This window comes from Malus domestica, chromosome 03, assembly GCF_042453785.1.
Source record: "Malus domestica chromosome 03, GDT2T_hap1".
Classification (NCBI taxonomy): Eukaryota; Viridiplantae; Streptophyta; class Magnoliopsida; order Rosales; family Rosaceae; genus Malus; species Malus domestica.
In genome coordinates, this window is record NC_091663.1 from 26,311,758 (window position 1) to 26,333,803 (window position 22,046).

The 22,046-nt window shown below is 37.7% G+C and overlaps 1 long non-coding RNA gene across 1 annotated transcript; it reads left to right on the forward strand.

Moving 5' to 3' along the window:
• The first annotated feature begins 19,366 nt into the window (after positions 1-19,366).
• On the forward strand, positions 19,367-21,172 carry LOC139194253 (uncharacterized). Its single transcript, XR_011579012.1, has 3 exons — positions 19,367-19,494; positions 20,046-20,112; positions 20,937-21,172. It is a non-coding gene; the product is annotated as an uncharacterized lncRNA (long non-coding RNA).
• The last annotated feature ends 874 nt before the right edge of the window (positions 21,173-22,046 follow it).

The following is a 22,046-nucleotide window of genomic DNA, read 5'->3' on the forward strand; positions in this document are numbered from 1 at the left end:
GGGTTGTTGAGAAATCCAAGTCTGAGAAGATTGTGGACACTGTGAAGGTGGAGAGTGTGAAGAAGTGTACTTCTATGCCTAGCCTTTTCTTCATAGGGGGAGGTGAGACTGATCATGGAGATTACGAGGTGATCGGGGAAAAGCGTTATGTGGAGGAAGAAGAAGAAGAAGTTTTGGGGGAGCTTAGCCGGCAAGAGCTTTTTGCAAAAGCTGAGAACTTTATTGGCAACTTCTACAAGCAGCTGAAAATGCAGAGAGAAGACTCATGGAAGAATATTCATGAGTTTTATCACATGCCTTCTAATAATTCTGCTGCAATTTTATAAATGTTGTTATCGTATGTCATAATCTAGGTCATTGGTTTTTTGGGGATTATGATGGGTCAGAGGGAAACAATCCATGTAGTTTAAATCATGGTTCTTCCTTAATTTCATTATTTGGGTTTGTACAGAACTACTTAAGTTATTAGTTTAGACATATTAAGAAAAAAAAAAAAAAATATATCTAATCTGATGATGCATATAGAATTCCTTGTACTGAATCTCCATATATTCAACAAATGTTTAAATATTATTTTATTGGTAATGAGTGATGAAATTTTGTGTGTTTTATTAGATCCATACTGAAACATGTTATAAATTGATATCAAGTTTCTCTTCTTAATTCTTGCCAGCTTAACATTTGCAGTTGTTGTGTCTAATACTCATCTGCAATCCAAGAACTGTTGACATCAGTGAAAAATTAATCAACCCTAGCTCCAGTACTGCCTAAAAAATTCAAATTACGATATTAAGGTGTTGTGGAGAAGGATATCGGCAGAATCTAAAAGGTTATAACATACAAATAATATTTTCTTTATTAAAAGGTAATTAAGTACACATGCATGCAGTACGAATCCAGAATTCTAATCTTGGAAGTACTTTAGTATCAAATATCTAAGTTTTATTTAGATGGAAATTGTGCACACACTTTGCAAAAATTTTTTAGTGAGGAAATTTGTCAAGCACTAGGTGGTGTTGATTTTGTATTTTAGGTAGGATTCCTAATTGATATCAATTCCGTGTAATCTCATGTAATCCCGTGTAATTAGTTTTCTTCCTATTACATTAGGGTTGTACACCTTGTATAAATACCTCTCATTGAGAAGAATAAAATAATTATTCAAAGCAAAAAAAAAGGAAAAAAAAACCCATAGCTGTGATAGTATTGTTGCGGCTCAGCCGTGTGTGGTGCGTCGACCTCGATCAGCAAGCGACTGTTGTTGTTGCTACCCTCTCTGAATTCGAAACGAACAGCGAGCAACGCCGTTGTTGCTGACCCGAATTCATCGAATCGTTTCACTCTTTGTTTGTGACACGACAGACCAATTGGCCTGTTTGCTTCTGATTAGATCTAAAACCATGAAGGATTGCACAAATTGCAACCCCACTGACTTGTGTTGCTGCCCCGTACCCGACTCGTGGTCCGACGACCCACGAACCTGCTCCAATCCGACCTGCTGATCTGATCGATCCACCATAGCATTGTTGCACCTCAGTCTTGCACCGCTGCTGTACCTGCTGCCTTAGAACCATTCTTTTGTTGCTGTTTGTTCCCACCGCCGCGGCACCAATGCACCACAGACCTCCAGTTTGATTTTGCATTGTCTGCCCAGAAAGAAAGGTTGAAGGGAAGGATAAAAGAAATCTGAAGAAAAGAAAAAAAAGGGAAAAAAAAGAATCTTTTGCTGTTGCTTTAGGCCCACACAGGCAAAGGGAAAAATTGTGGTTTTTTTTAGATTATTATTATTTTTAATTGTTGTATGGTTATCCTTCTTGTTGGCCCGTGCAAATTGAAGCTTCTTGAGCTTGGTTTGCTTGGAAATTTGGGCTTTACTGATCACCGAGTGATGTATTGATTAACGTTACTTAGGAATGGCAGTCTGGACTTGTACGTCTCCAAATCGATCTGACCAACTCGGACATGAGAATACGACCACGCATACCTCGTTTGCTGATGCAAAGGTAGATTCTGAAAATATAGTTGCGGAAGTGTCTGCCTCTACTAATACAGGTAACAATGGTAAGGCTTTAAAGGTTTCTGCCTCTGTTACGAATAATACATGAATAATTGATTCTGGTGCTACTGAATATATGACTTGTGATTCTAGACAGGTAGAAACCCTAAAACCATCCACCAAAACTATCATCAGTGTCGCTAATGGTAATCCCGCCCCTGTTATCGGGGAAGGAACCGTCTCCCTTTTAGATACTCTTAGTCTTGATGCCGTACTTGTTGTTCCTTCTCTTGACTATAATTTATTATCTGTTGCTCAAATAACTGTCGTCCTGCATTGTCTTGTGATTTTTTGGCTTTCTATTTGTGTTTTTAAGGACATTCGGACTCGCAAGACGATTGGTTATGGTATTAGGAAAGGGAAGCTCTACTACTTGGAGCTGACATCAAACAGTTCCTGAATGTTAACTCAAGCTCTTGCAGTGGAAGGAAATCCAGGGGATAAGAATAAAGCTTCGGAGATTTGGTTGTGGCATTGTCGACTTGGAAATGCTTCGTTCAGCTATATGCGAAGATTGTTTCCTAGCCTGTTTGGTAAGCATGATAATTCTAACTTTAAATGTGGTGTTTGTGAAATGGCTATAAGTCATCGTACTTCGTTTCCGCCTAGTTTGAATAAAAGTTCAATCCCATTTATGATCATTCATTCTGATGTTTGGGGACCATCTACAACTACTACACTTGGTGGTGCTCATTGGTTTGTTACTTTTATTGATGACTGCACACGTATGACTTGGGTTTGTTTGATGAAGTCCAAAAGTGAAGTTACTTCTTTGTTTCAGCGATTTTATAAAATGGTACAAGTATAATATAAGTCACATATACAGGTTCTCAAGAGTGACAATGGCGGCGAATATATACACTCTGAACTTCGTGCCTTTCTTAATCATCATGGTATTGTTCATCAGACTACATGTCCATATACTTCACAACAAAATGGTATTACAGAACGCAAGAATCGTCAGCTTCTAGAGGTTGTTCGTGCTTCTTTGATTGAGGCGTGTCTCCCGTTCTCTTTTTGGGGAGAAGCTCTCACTTCAGCTGCGTATCTCATGAATCATGTTCCATCCCGATCAGTCGACTTTCAGACACCGCTCCAGACTTTTTCTTCATATGTTGATGCTCCTACAGTTCCTAATCTTCCACCTTACGTGTTTGGTTGTGTGGCCTTCATTTATCTTCATAAACAGCAGAGAAGTAAGCTTGAGCCTTGGGCCTTACGGTGTGTGTTTGTAGGGTATGCCTCAAATCAAAAGGGGTATCGTTGTTATCATTCTTCGACGAAAAAATTATTTGTCACTGTGGATGTTGCATTTCATGAGAATGATATGTACTTTGCCCATCTCGAGTCTTCACTTCAGGGGGAGAATCAGACAGACGTTCAAACTCTTGATTATCCTATTCCAAATATAAATAATGTGAATGATTTGGAGTTAAGTGGTGATATCTTAGAGACAAGTGGTGATCACTCACACGAGAACAATGATGTGAATGAATTGGAACTAAGTGGTGATGTCTTGGAAACAAGTGGTGATCATTCACATGGAAACAATGTTGAAAACCTTGAAAGAGACGAGTCGACATCGCCAGATAACTCATTGCCTGATGGCTCACTGCCAGTTTCCTCACCACTGGATAGTTCTACATCTCCAACTATCTCACAGTCGATCTTGAGTCCCAATAACCATAATCAATCATTTTCGATCCCGTATGCACCACTACCACGTCGTCTCCCTGATCGCGTTAACCGAGGTATTCCTAAACTTACTTATGAAGTTGACCCTAAATGCAAAACTAGGTATCCGATGAGTAAGCCCAACCCTGAGTCTAATGTGTTATACTCGTTAAGTAAGTATGTGTCTACCAGTCGCCTGTCAGAATCAAATAAGTCATTTGTGCATCAATTATCTATTGTATCTATTCCTAACAGTGTGCAGGAGGCTTTAGCTGATCCACGTTGGCAATCAACAATGAATGAAGAATTGAAGTCTTTGAAGAAGAATGTTACCTGGGAGATCACAGACTTGCCAGCATGTAAGAAACCTGTGGGATGTAAATGGGTCTATACAGTGAAGTACAAAGCTGATGGGATGGTGGATCGCTTCAAGGCAAGACTAGTAGCAAAAAGATACACTCAAAAATATGGAATTGACTATACAGATACATTTGCACATGTAGCCAACATCAATACAGTCCGTGTTTTGTTGTCCTTGGCTGCAAATCTTAATTGGCTATTACAGCAGTTCGATGTGAAGAATGCCTTATTGCATGGGGACTTGACAGAAGAGATTTATATGGATCTTCCACTGGGATGTAATGCTCCAGATAAATACAAAAGAAAAGTGTGCAGGTTGAAGAAATCCTTATATGGTTTGAAGCAATCCCATCGGGCATGGTTTGGAAGATTCACAAAATCTATGAGAGCATTTGGCTACAAACAAAGTAACTCTGATCATACTCTATTCCTGAAAAGATGAAATGGGAAACTTACTGCACTTATTATGTATGTAGATGATATGGTGGTAATAGGTAATGACCCAGAAGAACGTGCAACCTTGCAAAGTTGTTTGTCTACCGAATTTGAGATGAAGGACCTTGGATCCTTGAAATAATTTTTGGGGATTGAGGTATCGAGAAGCAATTCGGGAATTTTCTTATCATAGAGGAAATATATTATTGATTTGTTGCACAAAACTGGCATGTCAGCTTGTCAACCAGTAGCTACACCATTAGAGGAAGGATTGAAGCTTAGTGTTAATCCTAATCAAGTACCAGTTGACAAAGGGAGATACCAAAGGTTAGTAGGTCGTTTAATGTACTTGCCACACACAAGACCGGACCTTGCTTATGCCTTAAGTGTAGCAAGTCAATACATGCATGATCCCGGAGAACAACATATGAATGCAGTGATGAGAATTTTGAGATATTTGAAAGGAAGTCTCGGCAAAGGAATTTTGTTTAAAAGGAATAAACATCTTAGAGTTGAAGGTTATACTGATGCAGATTGGGTGAGTTCAACTGACAATAGACGCTCAACATCAGGTTACTTTACATTTGTGGGGGTAACTTGGTTACATAGAGTAGTAAGAAACAGAATGTGGTTACCCGTTCTAGTGCAGAAGCTGAATATAGAGGTATGACTTTGGGGATTTGTGAAATTATGTGGCTTAGGCTCCTGCTTTGCGATTTTGGTATACTACAGATCAGCCCATGAAATTATTTTGTGATAATAAAGCTGCCCGTGACATTGCACATAATCCGATACAACATGATAGAACAAAGCATGTTGAAGTTCATCAGTTCTTCATCAAAGAAAAATTAGAAGAAAAAATAATTGAGCTACCAACAATAAGAACAGAGGATCAGTTGGCAGATATACTCATGAAAGCTGTTTCAAGTCATAAGTTTTCATATTTCTTACACAAGTTGGGCATGAATAACATATATGCACCAACTTGAAGGGAGTGTTGACTTTGTATTTTAGGTATGATTCCTAATTGATATCAATTCCATGTAATCCCATGTAAATAGTTTTCTTCCTATTACATTAGGGTTGTACACCTTGTATAAATCCCTCTCATTGAGAAGAATAAAATCATTATTCAAAGCATTCTCTTCTGGTGGGCCTATAGTCATCTGCATTCATGTTGACAAAAGCCAAAACAATCTGTCAAAGGATATCAAGATCCCATGTTGAGTGTCGTCGACACATTTTGCCAAATGGTGTTGAGATATTGCAAGAAGGCAGTTTATCAAACACTTGATGGACACAAAAATATTTCATATATTAGACATTCAAAGATTCCTAAAAGACCTTTACATGCGTTTTTCTCAATTTTTGGAGGGTTATGGGAGCACCGGTTACCTATGTGGATCCGGTAAGCATGCATGAGCATTATTTCCACCATCTAAATTTTTTTCTAGGATATATACATATTTAGTGTGTTCTCTTTTACAAACGATAGGATACTTACACTAATTAATTCATCTAAATTATGAGAGGGGGAGTTCGAACTTAGGTGCGAAAGGTGGAGCATATATATTGCGATCTAGCCAACTTGGCTAAATTCAGTTCTATTAACATATGTAGTGTTGAAGAAGAGAAGATTTAGTTGTTGAAAGTTTGATTATTTAGTGAGTAATAGCCTGTACCGAGGCAATTTAAAATGATTAATTAGAAAGAAAAAAGAGCATAATTTCTTGGAAGAATCATGGTTGGTGCCAAGACGACAATCCTTCAAAAGAAAAAAGAAAGAGAAAATTAAAGAAATTAAAATGTTAAATATTATTTTTCCCACAAAAATATTGATGGTAACATTTACAAGCTACCAATACAAACTCTAAAAAAAGAAGGTGATATTTTGCATCTCCACCTGCTCTCTGGAGTGTAGTGCGTCCGGTGTCAATAGACTGTTGTCCAAATTTTCTAAACATCTTTTTTCTCTTCTCTCTTTTTATTATTTTTTGTATCTTATTTCTCTTTCTTGTCATATAGAAAGTTGAATCCCTTTTTCTCTTTCTATCTCTGTTGTGGTGGTGAGTGAATGAACAAGAAGGACAATATTCGTCATTTGAGCATTCGAAAGATCGCATGGTCCCAAATATCTTTCTATTACGCACAATGGAATGGACCATTTGATCACGTTATCAACTGAATTCCTCACTTATTTTAAGGGTTCGTAGATCAAGTGCTTCAGGATATTTATTCTCGCATTCAAGATCGTGTATTTGATTCTCTGTCGACTTTGAATTCTATTTGTATCAAAAACCCCAACACCATTTATGTTGGATATATAGTGGGAAATAGCTAGGAGAAGGGTTAAAATAAAGATAAGTTGCTTCAAGGAATGTATTATGTATCTTACGTTTGCTCCTAAAACTTATGGTTGTGCAAAAAAGAACCACAACTATGCCTTGTGATAATAAACGCAAACTCACCCCGTAATCAATAATGTTTATCTCAAACCAGACATGTCTCAAAGTTTTCTCGGACTAGACACGTCTAGAGTTTTATTGTTATAGAATTATATGGAGGAAGTAGAGAATGTTTATTTTCTACAAAAATCTTCCCTATTTATACAAGATAAAACTTAATTGGTGTTGAATTAACCATCTCTTCACCAAGAGGTACGTACCAGTACCAGTACCACTTCCTATGAAACTTGTCTCTTTAGGTGGAGTCGTGTTTCAATTGCTTAGGATATGTTTGTGAAGGTATTTCAATGCGATACACGTAATATCAAAGTTTGAAAGCAAAGAACCCAACCATAACAATAAAAAATGTATGAGAAATTCAAATTCAAATCGCAAGCGGACCGATGGTTAACATTCATTTGATCAGTTGTAATTTTTCAGGAGCTCGAGTTCATCAGTTTGGCATGGATGACCGACCGCTATTTTAGTCTGGTCGATTGCCATGGGCAAAATCAACATTATGGACATTTTCCAAAATTTTATGTGTCAATTATTAATAGAGATCACAGAGATGTCACACGCAAAATAGATGCAAAAGATTTGAACTTACACACTCAACTTAATTGAAATGACGAAAGCAAGACTAATTTAGATATTTCACCAAAATATATAATAATATAGACCTGGCATTCGTGTCGTTTTCGTGCCATACCCGATATCTTAAAGGGTCATGTCATGTAACACCCGTTAAAATAAACGGGTAAAATGACCCGATCAAAAATCGACCCGATAATATTAACAGGTAATATGACCCGACCCGTTACCCATTAAGGAAAATATATTTTAAACCAATAAATAATCAAATGAAAAACATAATACTAAATAAGTATATACATACTATATTTTGTCACATCCAAAACATAAAAACGCAATTTTCTTTTAAGTATATTTTCGCTTACCTAAATTGATTGCTCTAGCCTTTTTCTTTGCAAGACTCGTATTTGTATTGTTTATACTTTCGCTTCCAAGATCTCGTTCTGTTCCCATTATAATCTCCACGGACTCCTCATCACTAAGGTTTACTGAATCTGAATCTCTAGCATCCATTGCTTCTGAAACAAAAAGGGTATAAATTAATTAATAGCTTAATTAATTAAGTAAAGGCTTTAATAGTTTTTTTTAATTAATGTAGAAGTGTAAAAAATATAGAATATATAAACGCTCATAATGACAAGCTTTACAACTTTTATGAAGAGCTTAACTTCGAAATTCGCCACTATAATCATATAAATCATAGATCAAAATTTAACTGTTGATTGTTGTTTTCATTTACGCTTCATTGTTCTTATCAAATTTTGTTTTTTCAGATTTTCGTTTTTGAAAACATGATCTATTAGAGGATACAGGAAGATGAACGGTTTGGATCATTGATATTATATTCAGAGTTTTACAGTTAGTGAAAATATTGTTTGATGTTTATAAAGTTTCTACAAACTATATGACATCAACTCATATTTCAGTTAAGCGTAAATATCGAAATATGATATCAAATATCTGAACTATTCATCTTCTTACATCTGCCAGATGATCATGTTTTAAAAAAAGAAGATTTTAAAAATGAAATTCAGTAAGAAGAATAAAGCGTAAATGATAATCGACAGTTAAATATAAATTTAAGGTTTATGGATTATAGTGTTGGATTTCGAAACTGACCCATTCATGAAAGTTGTAAAGCTTTTTTTTTTTTACATTTTTTACACTTCTACAATAATTATTATTAATTTTATTAATTTTGCCCTCAAATAAAAAACATTATTCATGAGGGTTTGGAGAATTTTAAAAATCTAAACAATATTGTAAGTATAACCATTATCTACTTGTAGACGAATAATGATGAATCACGAGTGTTTATATATTCTTTCACATTTTTTTTACTTGTATGTATGTCTTCTTAGTTCTTACCTATACAAATACTATACTAGTTTATTTTAATTTTGGACAACAACATGTTAAGTAAAATTTATCCTAGTAATGATAATAAGGAACTCTCATAATAAAAATAAATAATGACTAAAACTTTTTTTTTTTTTACTTATATAGAATAATAATACAAAACTATATATTTAATATAGAATATATTGTATATATTAATATGGCTATTGTATTTTATAATAAATCTTTTGGTAATTAAACTTTAAAACTATCAAAATAATTTTTTTCTTAACAGGTCGAAACGGGTTACTCACGTGTTACTCGCATGTATACCTGTTAAAAACCCGTTATTAATGGGTCACCTGATAATGACTCGAAACTCGTTATTTTCGTGTCTTTTTTGTGGATGCAAATTTATTCCTCCTTGTTCTTGGACAAAATTGCACCTACAAAACAAATAACACCTTGGGTCAAGGTTAAGTGTAACATCCCACATCGCCCAGGGGAGCGATCCTTAAATGTATATTCCCATCCCTACCTAGCACGAGGCCTTTTGGGAGCTCACTGGCTTCGGGTTCCGTAGGAACTCTGAAGTTAAGCGAGAAGGAGGGCAGAGCACTCCCAGGATGGGTGACCCACTGGGAAGTTGCTCGTGAGTTCCCAGAAACAAAACCGTGAGGGCATGGTCGGGGCCCAAAGCGGACAATATCGTGCTACAGTAGTGGAACGGGCCCGGGAAGTGATCCACCCCGGGCCGGGATGTGACAATTGGTATCAGAGCCTAACCCTGGCCGTGGTGTGCCGACGAGGACGTCGGGCCCCTAAGGGGGGGTGGATTGTAACATCCCACATCGCCCAGGGGAGCGATCCTTAAATGTATATTCCCATCCCTACCTAGCACGAGGCCTTTTGGGAGCTCACTGGCTTCGGGTTCCGTAGGAACTCTGAAGTTAAGCGAGAAGGAGGGCAGAGCACTCCCAGGATGGGTGATCCACTGGGAAGTTGCTCGTGAGTTCCCAGAAACAAAACCGTGAGGGCATGGTCGGGGCCCAAAGCGGACAATATCGTGCTACAGTAGTGGAACGGGCCCGGGAAGTGATCCACCCCGGGCCGGGATGTGACATTAAGAGTCTCACCCATCCACGATGAATGGAGGGGGGCTTTGGCCGAAGAACCTCCAATGCCAAAGTTAGAATTTTGAGGGCAAAATGTTTGGAGAATTTTGAGTGTTTAGCAAGAGTGAAGACCTAGCTTTTTAAAGAAAATGAGGTCAAATATATAATGCATGGCCAGTCCCTTTGGGAGAGAAGGTGACCAGCCTCTTGTGTATTTTTTGGTTGTGATTGATAGTTTAATTGGCAATTAATAGATTAATTAGGCAATAATTCCATTAATTAACCAATTAACATAATTTAAAAGGAATGTTTTGGGGGTTACCTTGCGGAGAAGATGGATGAAATAGGTTTTGAATAAATACCTATTTTGGGTACTTTTTTGACTTGATTGAAAGATGATTGCCCGCTGCTCGCGTGTAGGAATCTCGGTGTGCCTTAAGGGTATTATTGTTCTTTTTATCCAAAGATCCACGTGTCGCCTTGTGATTATTTTTGGCTCCACAGTTTTCGTGTCGTATCACTGTGTCGTGTCAGAAACTGCCGGATCTAAATATGCGTATTACATCATGCTCCTACCTAACATACAATTATCCTCATCCTTCGTTTAGGTTTGACACTTAATGCTCAAAACTTCTACAAGTAACAAACTTACTTAGTACAAAACACATATAAGTCCAAAAAAGCAGATAGATAATTTCAGGGAATAATCCAAGATAAGCATGGTATATAAATACGATCATTTTTGTTGGGACCAATAAAATATCTGTTGAGAAAAATAGCAATTAATAAAAGTTGATAAGTAAAGTGACAGTCTCTGGATCTAACTTTTTTTGCCATTGTGTAATTTAATTGAGTAGTTCCACTATAAAAACGGAAATACAAATATAATTACACAAAAAGTGGCTATATTATCTCTCACATTCTGTGAAGAACTGAATTCTTAACTAGGGAAATTTTATGTGGATTGTTGTCAAATTGACGGTGTGTGCAATGGAATAAATAAACAAGACACAAAATTTAAGAGGTTCCTCTACAGTCAGTTTGACTAGAGTACGTCCTCGGGGCAGTAGTGATGCTTTCATTTATAATATGAAATAATAAGATTACAAAGATAACTCTCTCTATTCTCTCTTCTCTTTTTCTTCTCTTTGCCGTGAGCCTTGTGGCTTCTCTTTTCTTCCTTCTTTCTTTTCTCTCCTCACAGCCCTATGTTCATCTGTGTATATATGCTCTCCTTCTTTTCATTCATTTTATAGATAAAGCTTTAGACAAAGTTGTAGTGGGATGAACAGTGGATTGGTAGTGGGATAGGTGGCCATCCACAATGAATGGCATGTGCATTACAACACTCCCCCTTGGATGACCACAAGTCTTCAATTGACTTGTTAAAATCTTGATCTGTTTTGGATGCTTCCCATGATGAGTATCTCCCCCTGTTTCCAAATTCTTTAAGCTGATCATTGATCCTTCTGCTTTAGTTTCTTAGCGGGGAGAGTTGCCGAAAGAGGTGTTTTACTTGTTGTTAACTTTCCATAGGCTTTTTCTTGAACTGGGCTGGAGGGCTTTCTGCTAGACTTGCATCAAAGGTCTGAATTTACTCATTTTATCTGGAGCGAAATTTGATTCAAGGGTGGTGGACACTTGATATTGAATCGGACTTGTGATTTCTTCAAGGACCTTCGAGGCTTAATCTTGAATGAAATTGGACCATGAAGAGCTTCACATGGCAAGTGATCTTCGGCTTTATCGAGGATGAATCAGTATGTGTTTGTTGCGCTTGTCTCCACATGCTTCAATGTATCATTTTCACTTGCCTTACTTGTTTCCCTTGCATAAGTGGTATTTTCCCTGGTTTTCCCCTATGTATGTGTGGCATCTTCTCTTGTAGTATTTGTCCCCTGATGCAGGAGTGGAATGCAACCCTTGCATTTGGATGATTCATCACTTCTTGGTGACTGGAGACCCATCTTCATCAACAGTTGAAGATGGTTACTCAAGAGAAATACTAGGTAAGTAATCAGGAAAGTTTTCAGGCAATCGGATCCTTACCAGAAGGTTGATTGCAGGTTCTGACTGATTTCTTTCTTTATCCTTATTTTGTAGGTAAGAACAAGGACAAAGGAAATGATAGGGAAATTCGATGATATGAGATACTTTTGCTCTCATCCCTAATGATATGAGATACTCTTGCTCTGGTATGACTTGTTTTGAAGAGTTATTCTCGAAGAGAAAGAAAACTGAGTATGTTGAGAGGTTTGGTTGCAGATGCATTTTCGGCAATGAGAGAGAGTTAGGAGTTTTGGATGTGTGCCTTGCCATAGAGGATGAAGGTCGATATATATAGGGATTTCCCCAATAGCAGGTAGTGGTGTGGATGTGGCTTTGTCATCCACGCTTGTCGGCAACAGTGTTGTAGTTGGAATTGTGAAATTCATGCGTTTTCAACTTTATCAGAGATCTTTGACAAAGTTGCAAGTGATATCCAAAAGCTGAAATTGCGTCTAAGAAATGTTGACGAACTTTATCCTGAAAATCTAGCTTTTGAAATTCGGAGAGCGATGTCTCTTTGATTTTTGAACAGGTGACCCTGTTGCCTCTTCTTTTATAGATATATCAATTTTGTTCAGATACACTCATAAAATTGTTGCCTGTAGAAATTTCCTCTTCTTGCACTTCTGAGATTTTATCTGACCTCATTTTCCTTCATCATTTCTGAAAAATGGCTTGCCCATCTAACATTTGGTTAGATTTGAGTCTTAGGACTAATATAGGCGAGCCGCATCAGGATAATATATAATGCCCATCTTTCTTATCTTCAAATAGTCCTCTTATGGTTGGGGACTCTGTGATGAAGAATGACCTAACCATTATAGTGGTAGTTAGGAATCTTCTCACTCCCAAGGATAACAGAATCCTTTCAAACCGGTCTGATGAGTCGACTGTTCAAGACTCCTTGGCTCTTAGTATTCAGTGTGCGGGCTCTGTTTCTAATATAGGCCAATGCCTACTTGCTCGAACTCACCAAGTTGAATCATTAATGGCTGTGGTGGCAAGTCTTAAACAAGAGATTGGATGGCTCAAGCACGAGAATAGAGTGTTATACATGCTTGCAAATAATTACTCAACGAGCCCGACCAACTACTGGAATCCGAAGGTCGAACTCAAAATGACAATCAAGGGTTCAAGTCTTTAATCCAAAGACACACATTGTCTTAACCGTCTGGAGTTTCACCAAGTATTGAGGCTCCAAATAATCAACCTTCGGTGCCTCTTCCTTCTGGGGTACTTCTGAGTACTGAGGCTTTACATGAGCAACCTTTGTAAAGGTTCCCTCCTGTTTGTTCATTTTAACTCATGTGTATGTACATGTCTGTAATTTCTTGGAGATATTAATAGATAACTTTATTTCATTCAGTGTATTGTGCTAAATACAATAAAGCATATACTTCATTAAGATGTGGTACTTCTGGACCGAACATCTATTCATCTTTTCCTCACGATGATGAATGATTTTTCTTAGTGTCTAAATATTAATTAACCACTTGAGTATTCAACTCATGATCTTCAATCCATATGGTTCTTTTAATACTATAAACATCATGGATAAGATTCGTGTTAGTATATTGTTCGATCTGCAGCTCGAGACAATATTTCTCTCAACACTTTATAAACTTTTTAGATTCTTCAGGAGTCTCAACCTAATATTATCGACTCTTGCAAGAAATTTTAGTATGTTACAACAATATCATAATGATAGTTCTCACTAAGACAATTTATACCATCCATTGGTATTGAGTACATGTTTTATGTTTTACCCTTCCGGGGCTTACTTCAAGCAATTTGAATCCTTTAGGGATTTTCTACACTTCAGGACACATTTTCCTTTGGAATATATACAGAGCAATTTGCTCCCATGTATACTTGAGGGATTTACTTATGGAGATATGATGTGGGCGACTCACAACCCTTCGTATATAATTCTACATTCATATGAACTCGTTTACAAGAGTATAATTTTAGGTTTCAATTAGTAACCTTGTGTCATATCATGTGAGTGTATTCCATTGTATTACAAATACTCATATGTAACCTTCTAGGTTCAACATCTTTTGGCTATTTGTATTATATACATATATATAGATCCATTTTTCCACGTTCTTACAAGATTGTAATGGAATTGCCTTTTCTCCATTTTTGGCAAATAATATTTCCTTTCATCGACGAACAAAAGAACGTGACTCAATATCAATACAGCTCATTGATGAATTTAGTAGCTACTTGTAAAAACCAAAATTATCATTGGTTATCATCAATCCGTGATCCCATATTCTAATGTGCATACGCATGCATATAAACTTTTCATTTCTTTGGATATCCATTGCCTCTTCAAGGGCATTATACTATCTCTCTCAGGATAGTCATAATTTAGAGAATGTGGATCATAACCTCATCTGGAGCGTTATAAAGCTTGGATTTTAAGCTCCACTTTTGGGGGTTGAGTCATTTGGAACCTATACGTCTATCATGCTTCATGCATGAGACATCAATATTCCCATGTCCGCGGATTGTCCTTTCTGGGATGTGTATCCATGCGGCGACTGTTATGCTTCTAAAATGTAACAGTTATACTTCGGGAATGCAATAATTCAATAGTGCCATATTCTTTTTCTTTTGAATGACTGAACATTTTGAGTGTGAGAGTTTGCCACGCTTCAGGCGTGTAACAGATAACTCATTTACTGCCTTATTATTTTGTCCAACAGGGACATCAATTCTTGTAGGCACATTTGTAGCAAGTATATGTGATGTTATCACTTTCGTTGCATCATTAAATGTATCTGGCATTTGACTTGCATATCGTTGCATCATTTAATCATTCTTACTTCGTTTTTATATTGATTGCTTCATAAATCAAAATAAGACAAATTCTCTTCGTTCTTTTGGAACGGTCTTTTCTCATTATTCTTCTGGAATGATATTTTCATATCATTTTTCTGGAATGATGTTATTTTCTTCCCCTAATGGCGGGAAAACTGTCTTAACAAAATCATAGTCTGCAAACCGCGCGGTAAACATATCCCCAGTCAAGGGCTCCAAATGTTGAATGATAGATGGTGGATCAAATTCAACATAAATTCCCAATTTGTAATGATGCCTTGTTTTAGTACGTTGTGGCAGTACTACAAGCACATAGATAACACAACCAAAAACTCGTAAGTGTTAATGTTTGGTTGGTGCCTAAACACTAGTTGCACTGAGAAATATTGATAATTGGCAACTGGTCTCAACCGAACTTAATAATGAATTATGTAAAATGGTACTTACCCATCTTGCAATTTCTTTTTCATGAGCAGAGCGTGAGTAATCAATTTCATCCGCTTAATAAATGCTTCTGTTAAATCATTTTGAGTATGAACATGAGGAACATGGTGTTCAACATCAATGCCCAATGACATGCAATACTCATCAAAACTTCGAGATGTAAATTCTCTAGCGAATATGCATTATATCATCATTTACATAAATCAAGGAACTTCTGGTCCTTATTTAATAGCCTATGAATTGGGATTCTCATGGCCTTTATTACAATTAAGTTGTGGCACTTCGGCTCTTCAAACTTAAGGTACTCATCAAGGAACTTCATGTCCAATCTTGAGGATCTAGGGACTTCATTCCTAATCTTTTTACATGATTGAACTTCAGGTCTAATCATTTTATGTGATGAAGATTAAGAAACTTCAAGTTCTGATCTGATCAAGAAACTTTGGGTCCAGTATATACTTATCGTAACAAAAAGAAGTACAATAAATAAATTAAAGCAATAGACGGTAATTCTAGCCATAGTACATAAATTGCCTTTAAGTAAATAAAGCTTGTGACAAGGGCTTTGATTCAGCACCAATCACATAAATATCAAAGCTTTAAAGCAAAGGGTAATAATTCTACCCACTGTAAATAAACAGAACTTGTGATAGGGCTTCAAACCAACACTATGCACATAAATATGCCAAAACAGAAAAATGCAATGATTAAGTCCTCATCTTTTGCTTTTTCTTTTTCTTGGTCTGCCATTTCTTTTGTTTGATTTCTTTTATTTTTTTTATTTCACAGTTCTGAAGTCATTTTGGTTACTCAGGAAATAATAGTAACAATAAGTTCCAATTGGTGCTCCTCCTCCGTGAGTTTTGAAAAAATCGAAGCGGTTCCCATAAGTTTTGGAGTCAAGAGTGTCTGCAACTTATGAGAAGATCAAACTGTTAGATTTAGCTTAAATTTTAGTATGATATGGATAAGAGGATACCGAACAACTTTCGTGAAGAAACAATTTCAATATGATTTACTGAAATGAAGTTTTGGTACTCATAAGGTGCCTGTCCAATTTTTTGTGGAAATTGGAAACGGGTTTGGCATTTCACGCATCTACGATGATCGCACCGTTGGAATTTTCTGAAAATTTGATATGTTGTAGGTACTATGCGGACGAGCAACTTTGAAGAAGAAAATATTTCAATCCGAGTTTTGCAAGTTGAAGATGCGAGGCTGTTTACATGGCTGTCAGATTCTCTACGAATTTTGAGTATGTACTCTTTTGCTTCTACAAAGGATGATATACAGTCATACAACAATATATATATTTGCTTCAAGAAAATCAGTAGTACAAAGATTTTTGGATGAAATGAAAGGATTTTCTTATATGTGAGATTCTAGGCGAAGAGGTGAACATGATTTGTGGCGTTGTGCTTTCCACTGACACGAGAGCTTCTCGTTCTGATAACGTGTTGTAAAATTGACGGTGTGTGCAGTGGAATAAATAAACAAGACATAAAATTTACGAGGCTCCTCTACAGTCAGTGTGACTGGAGTACGTCCTTGGGGCAGTAGTGATGCTTTCATTTATAATATGAAATAGTAAGATTACAAAGATAACTCTCTCTATTATCTCCTCTCTTTTTCTTCGATCTGCCGTGAGCCTTATGGCTTCTCTCTTCTTCCTCTCTTCTTCCTTCTTTCTTTTCTCTCTTCACAGCTGTATGTCCATTTGTGTATATACGCTCTCCTTCTTTTCATTCATTTTATAGACAAAGCTTTAGACAAAGTTGTAGTGGGATGAACAGTGGATTGGTAGTGGGATAGGTGGCCATCCACAATGAATGGCCTGTGAATTACAACATGGATCCATTTGTTTTATATCTACATCCAACTAAATAATTTTGTCCAACAAATTCTCAAATCTGCCTTTAACAGATAAGAAAAAGAAAATAATGAGAAAAAACAATTTATATAGAATTACCTCACTCCAACTAACATCGATGCCTTTTGTGATAAAACCCCACACCTGACGGATTTGGCAGGTGGTAAAGTGGGGACAGTATTAGTGTTGTTGGAGTGGGCCCTCGGCCCGTCGATCTAAATTTTTTTACATGGTATCAAAGTCAGGGGACGGGCTATCACACCCCGGACCTGGGGTCGATGAAAAAAATAACCCCGCATCCGGCGTGCGAGTAAAAGTAAAATAAATAAATAAAAGGAAATTGACACTGGTTGAAAAATATAAACTTCTCTTATTAAATATAACTCCAAAATCCTTATAGGGTGTACACAAATAATAAATTAAAATCCTTAAACTTCTCCTCAATCACAACCTCAGCTCTTCCAACACTTGTCTTGCCAAACAACTCATTTGTAAAATAATAGGTGAGGGGTGAGCAACAACCACCGTCTCTCAATGAGTATAATATATAATATGCCAGTCAAGCTTGCCATTTTAATCACACTATAAAATAGGATAATAATATCAAAGCTTTAGCCACATAATTCCATATCACATCATCCCTTTACGTGTCCATTATATCCTTCATAAATTGTAACTCACCACGTGACTCCTAATGGCCATCTGCCCTAATGTCCCCATGTGCAGTTTACATTTATCCCTTAGATTAATGCAACACTAAAGTTCTTATGCTCCATGAACATCTCAAGTAATTTCATATACAATATATATCCCATCATAAAACATTTACACAAAATCCAACATGCTTGACTTAAAATAGATAGAGATTTGAAATATAGAAAACCCACAATAACTCGTGGTTTTCATTTATCAGAAAATAAGAATATTTTAAATACATTACATAAACCACTCACCTCGATAACTCAAATCTTTGGCAAGACAACCCAACTAACAAGATCAACACATCAAACTCCAACTCTAAACTCTCCTTCCTTATACTTGAACACCAACACTGCATGTTGCCTTATTTCCATAAAAAATGGAGTAAAGCTCCTATTTATACTAGTAGGAAACGGTTAGCACAAGACTCTAATTTGGTTGGTTTGGCGGCCAAACAATGGCGGCATGCAAGGTGTCAACCAAATAAGGAATAAATGATACAGTGCATCCACCTAAGGCTATTTGAAGCCACGTCCAAGTTATAGCTTGGAACACTCAGCAACTAGATTGCTTATTCACTTCTAATACATCACACTACCTCATATTGCATGGCCTTTTGAAGCCACCTCCTGTAACCTATGTGGCTGCTAAAGAAAAAGATAATAATTTAAAATGGGACATATTATGTGATAATTGATTGCTACCTAACTATAGTTCATTCTAATAACTGTAAATAATATATAAAATTATGGGATCTCACACGGGCTCATATTGCCACGTGATTGGGTGAGTCCCTTTTGGCCCGCGCGATGGGTGAGTCTCGACATGGCTCCACGTAGGCCAAAGAAGCCACGTGATTGGGTGGGTCCCTGTTTGGCCCTGCGCGATGGGTGAGCCCCGACATGGTTCCACGTGGTTACTGATGTGTGGATCTCCACGTGACCCATAAAATGGGGTCTCATGTCACAGCCCGTCCCGGAATTTTAATTTCGAGGACGTGAAATGACCAATGTGACCTTAAACGGGATTAAGGTGTGTAAATGTTTGACATTTGTTTTACCTAAAGATCCTAAACTATTGTTATTTAGAATATTATTTTATGTTAGGGACTTAAACTAGGGTTTAGATTTACATTTGTTTGGTCTAATAATTTTGTATTGGACTTAGGTGGGATCCCCACCTCCTGAAATCCTTCCCCAAAACCCGTAGGTTGTCTCTCTCTTCCTCATCTCTCCCTCAGAAACACTCTCTCTCTCTTACTCTCGAACTCTCTCAAGCTCTCGGACAAACACCAAGAACAACCACAAACGTGCACCAACGTCCAATCTAAGATCATCTTCGTGATCTTGGGAACTTCACGAGCACGGGGGTATAAGTTTCAGGTAAGTTTCATTTCTGAAATCCTAGTTTCAAAACACCCCGTGAATTGACACTGTTCACGAACTTAAAATTGGTTGTGTTTTAGGCTAAAGCAAGATCACCACGAGTCTTAGGAAGTCCTAAGGAGGCTCGGAGTGCCTCGTTTGAACAAAATGGACGTCGGGATCGTCGGGTTCGAGTTTGGCCGAAATTGAGGAATTTTGGAAGGTATGATCTAGTTGTTTTTAGGCCCTAAAACCCTTCCAACGTGTTAGTACATGTTAAATGCTTCATTTTGGTATAAAATGCGAAGAAATTGGTTGAAAAACGAAGGAGAATAGTGGATTTGAAATTTTTCCAGAAACCGGCGAACAGTCGCCGGCGACCGGCGACTCGCCGGAGAAGACAGGGAATCTTCCGTCAAGTTTGACGGAATATTCCGACGCCGTTAGTTAACTTTAACGGAAACCGTTAGTTTTTAACGGAATATACTAGGATTTGACGGAATATTCTCTAACGCCGTTCACTGTAGCCGTCAGTGTGCATGCCACGTGGCCGCGCGTGGGCCGCGCGTAGGTCCGTGCCACGTCAGGCGCGTGGGGGCGCGTGAGGACTCCAAAAATTATTTTAAAAATTTGGGGATGATCCTGAGGTTGTGTAGGTCACTGTGGTATATTCATATACCCAATTTGAGCATCGTATGAAGAATTAATTACCTAGTTTGGTTTAGGTGCGTTAAATGTGCGTTAAATGATTGTTTTAAGTTATTTCACTTCTAGGTGGAACTTTTAACGAGGACGAGCACATCCAGGGGCGTCAAGGGGGTTACGACCCGGCGACATACCAGTGAGTGGGCATTTGTTTTTATATATACCTATATACTCGATTTCCCCAGAAATCAAATTTAAATGAAAAGTATAGTGAAATGAAATGAAATATGATGTGATTGCCATGCATAGAATATTATGGATATTATGAACTGTCGTATGATGCATATATGTATGATGGTGCTGTGGAAGCACAGGTAAGTATTTAATTAATATTATGATGATGATGATGATATATTGAGCTCATATCCTGCACCATGGTTTAGTGCTTATAGTATTCACCGCATCGCACGCTCGCCTTGGATCCAAGTAGATGCTGGTCGTACAGTCCACGCGGAGTGGGTACGACGGGCCAGTCGTAGAGTGTTAGTGAGATTATGACTGGTGGGTGACCTTAGGTTATTGTATACAGATGATTGATGAGAGAAGCACTAGAGCGAATATTACCATGAGTCGTTCAGACTACATTAGGTGGTTCCGACTTATGTGCAGAAGGCCGGACAGGTCACGCGGAGTGACTCCGGCAGAGAGTGAGATTGATAGATGTTGAGCTCTAGGTTCAATCGTTCAGGGCTATTAGAGGGCCTCCGATTGATTATTTCTTTTACCTGATTATATTATGTTAATGCATTCATACTACACTGTTGAAATTGGCATGGTACATTCTTTATTGAATCTGTTATAAGATTGATGATTGAGACAGTTGAGATATATATGCTATATACTATTTTTCTGGGAAAGTATACAGGTTTTCCAAAAAGGGGTTATAAATGTGGATTTATGAAATGATTTGGAAAAGCTTGATTTTCGCCCACTCACGTTTTCTGTTTTTCGCCCCTCCAGGTTCTAGTTGATAGTTGAGGCGTTGGTGGCCTACGAGGACTGCTTCGGCGTTCTGACAGACTAAATAAATGTAGGATTCACCCGAGGGTGTTGTAAAATAGTTATGGTCCTACTTGACTGCACCTAGACGCTTATGCTCTGTTTATGTGTGTTTAGTACACTCTTATGCACATAGAATGTTAGGTTGTAAATAACTGCAATTAGTGGTTTTCGTTGACTCGTATTTTTTTATTAAATCGTTTCCGCTTGCGTTATGGTTACGTCACACTCACGTGACGGCCAGCACGTCCTAGTCTTCGGGTTAGGGTGTGTCAGTTTGGTATCAGAGCATAGGTTGCAGTCCTGTATAACTAATGAGTTCTTCTATTGATTTTGTTATGTTTTCTGTCAGAATTATGCCGCTTCGTAGAGATCCTCGCCGTGCTGCTGAGCCTAATTTCCCCGATATAACTCAGTTAGGGGCAGCAATGGCTCAAGCTTTTCAGGCTAATATCCGTCCTCCTCAGAGAACGCCCGTAGAGACGATGTATAATCTGAAATTGGAAACTTTTGAGGGAAATGAAGGTTATGAAGGGGCAGAAAAGTGGTTGGATCGAATTGAGCAGACCTTTCAAGTGATGCAAAGTCAGGGAAACCTGCCAGCTAATAGATGGGTGGAGACTACCACCTGGTTTTTGGGCCGTGAGCCAGCTGCGTGGTGGATAAATCAGTCGAGGCACATGACTCCTGAAAGGGCAGCCGAATGGGAGGTATTTAAGGAAAATTTTATGAAGAGATTTGTTCCTCCGGAATATATAGATCGCAAGAAACAGGAATTCACCAGTCTGAAGCAGAGAAATATGTCTGCACATGAGTACTACAGGAAGTTTACTGATTTATCCCGTTATGATTCTGATTTAGCGGGTAATCAAGCAGAAATGCTTCGTCGTTTCAAGCTAGGATCTAAGAAGAAGTACAGAACGTTTGCCAATGCACTTCCCTGTGCCGATTATCATGAGTATTTTGAGATTCTGGTCCGGATGGAAGACTCTGATAATCTTCCGGACAGTGAGGATGAAGAGGATAAGGGTAATGGTCAGAAGAAAGATGAGAAAGGTAAAGGTGTTTCCA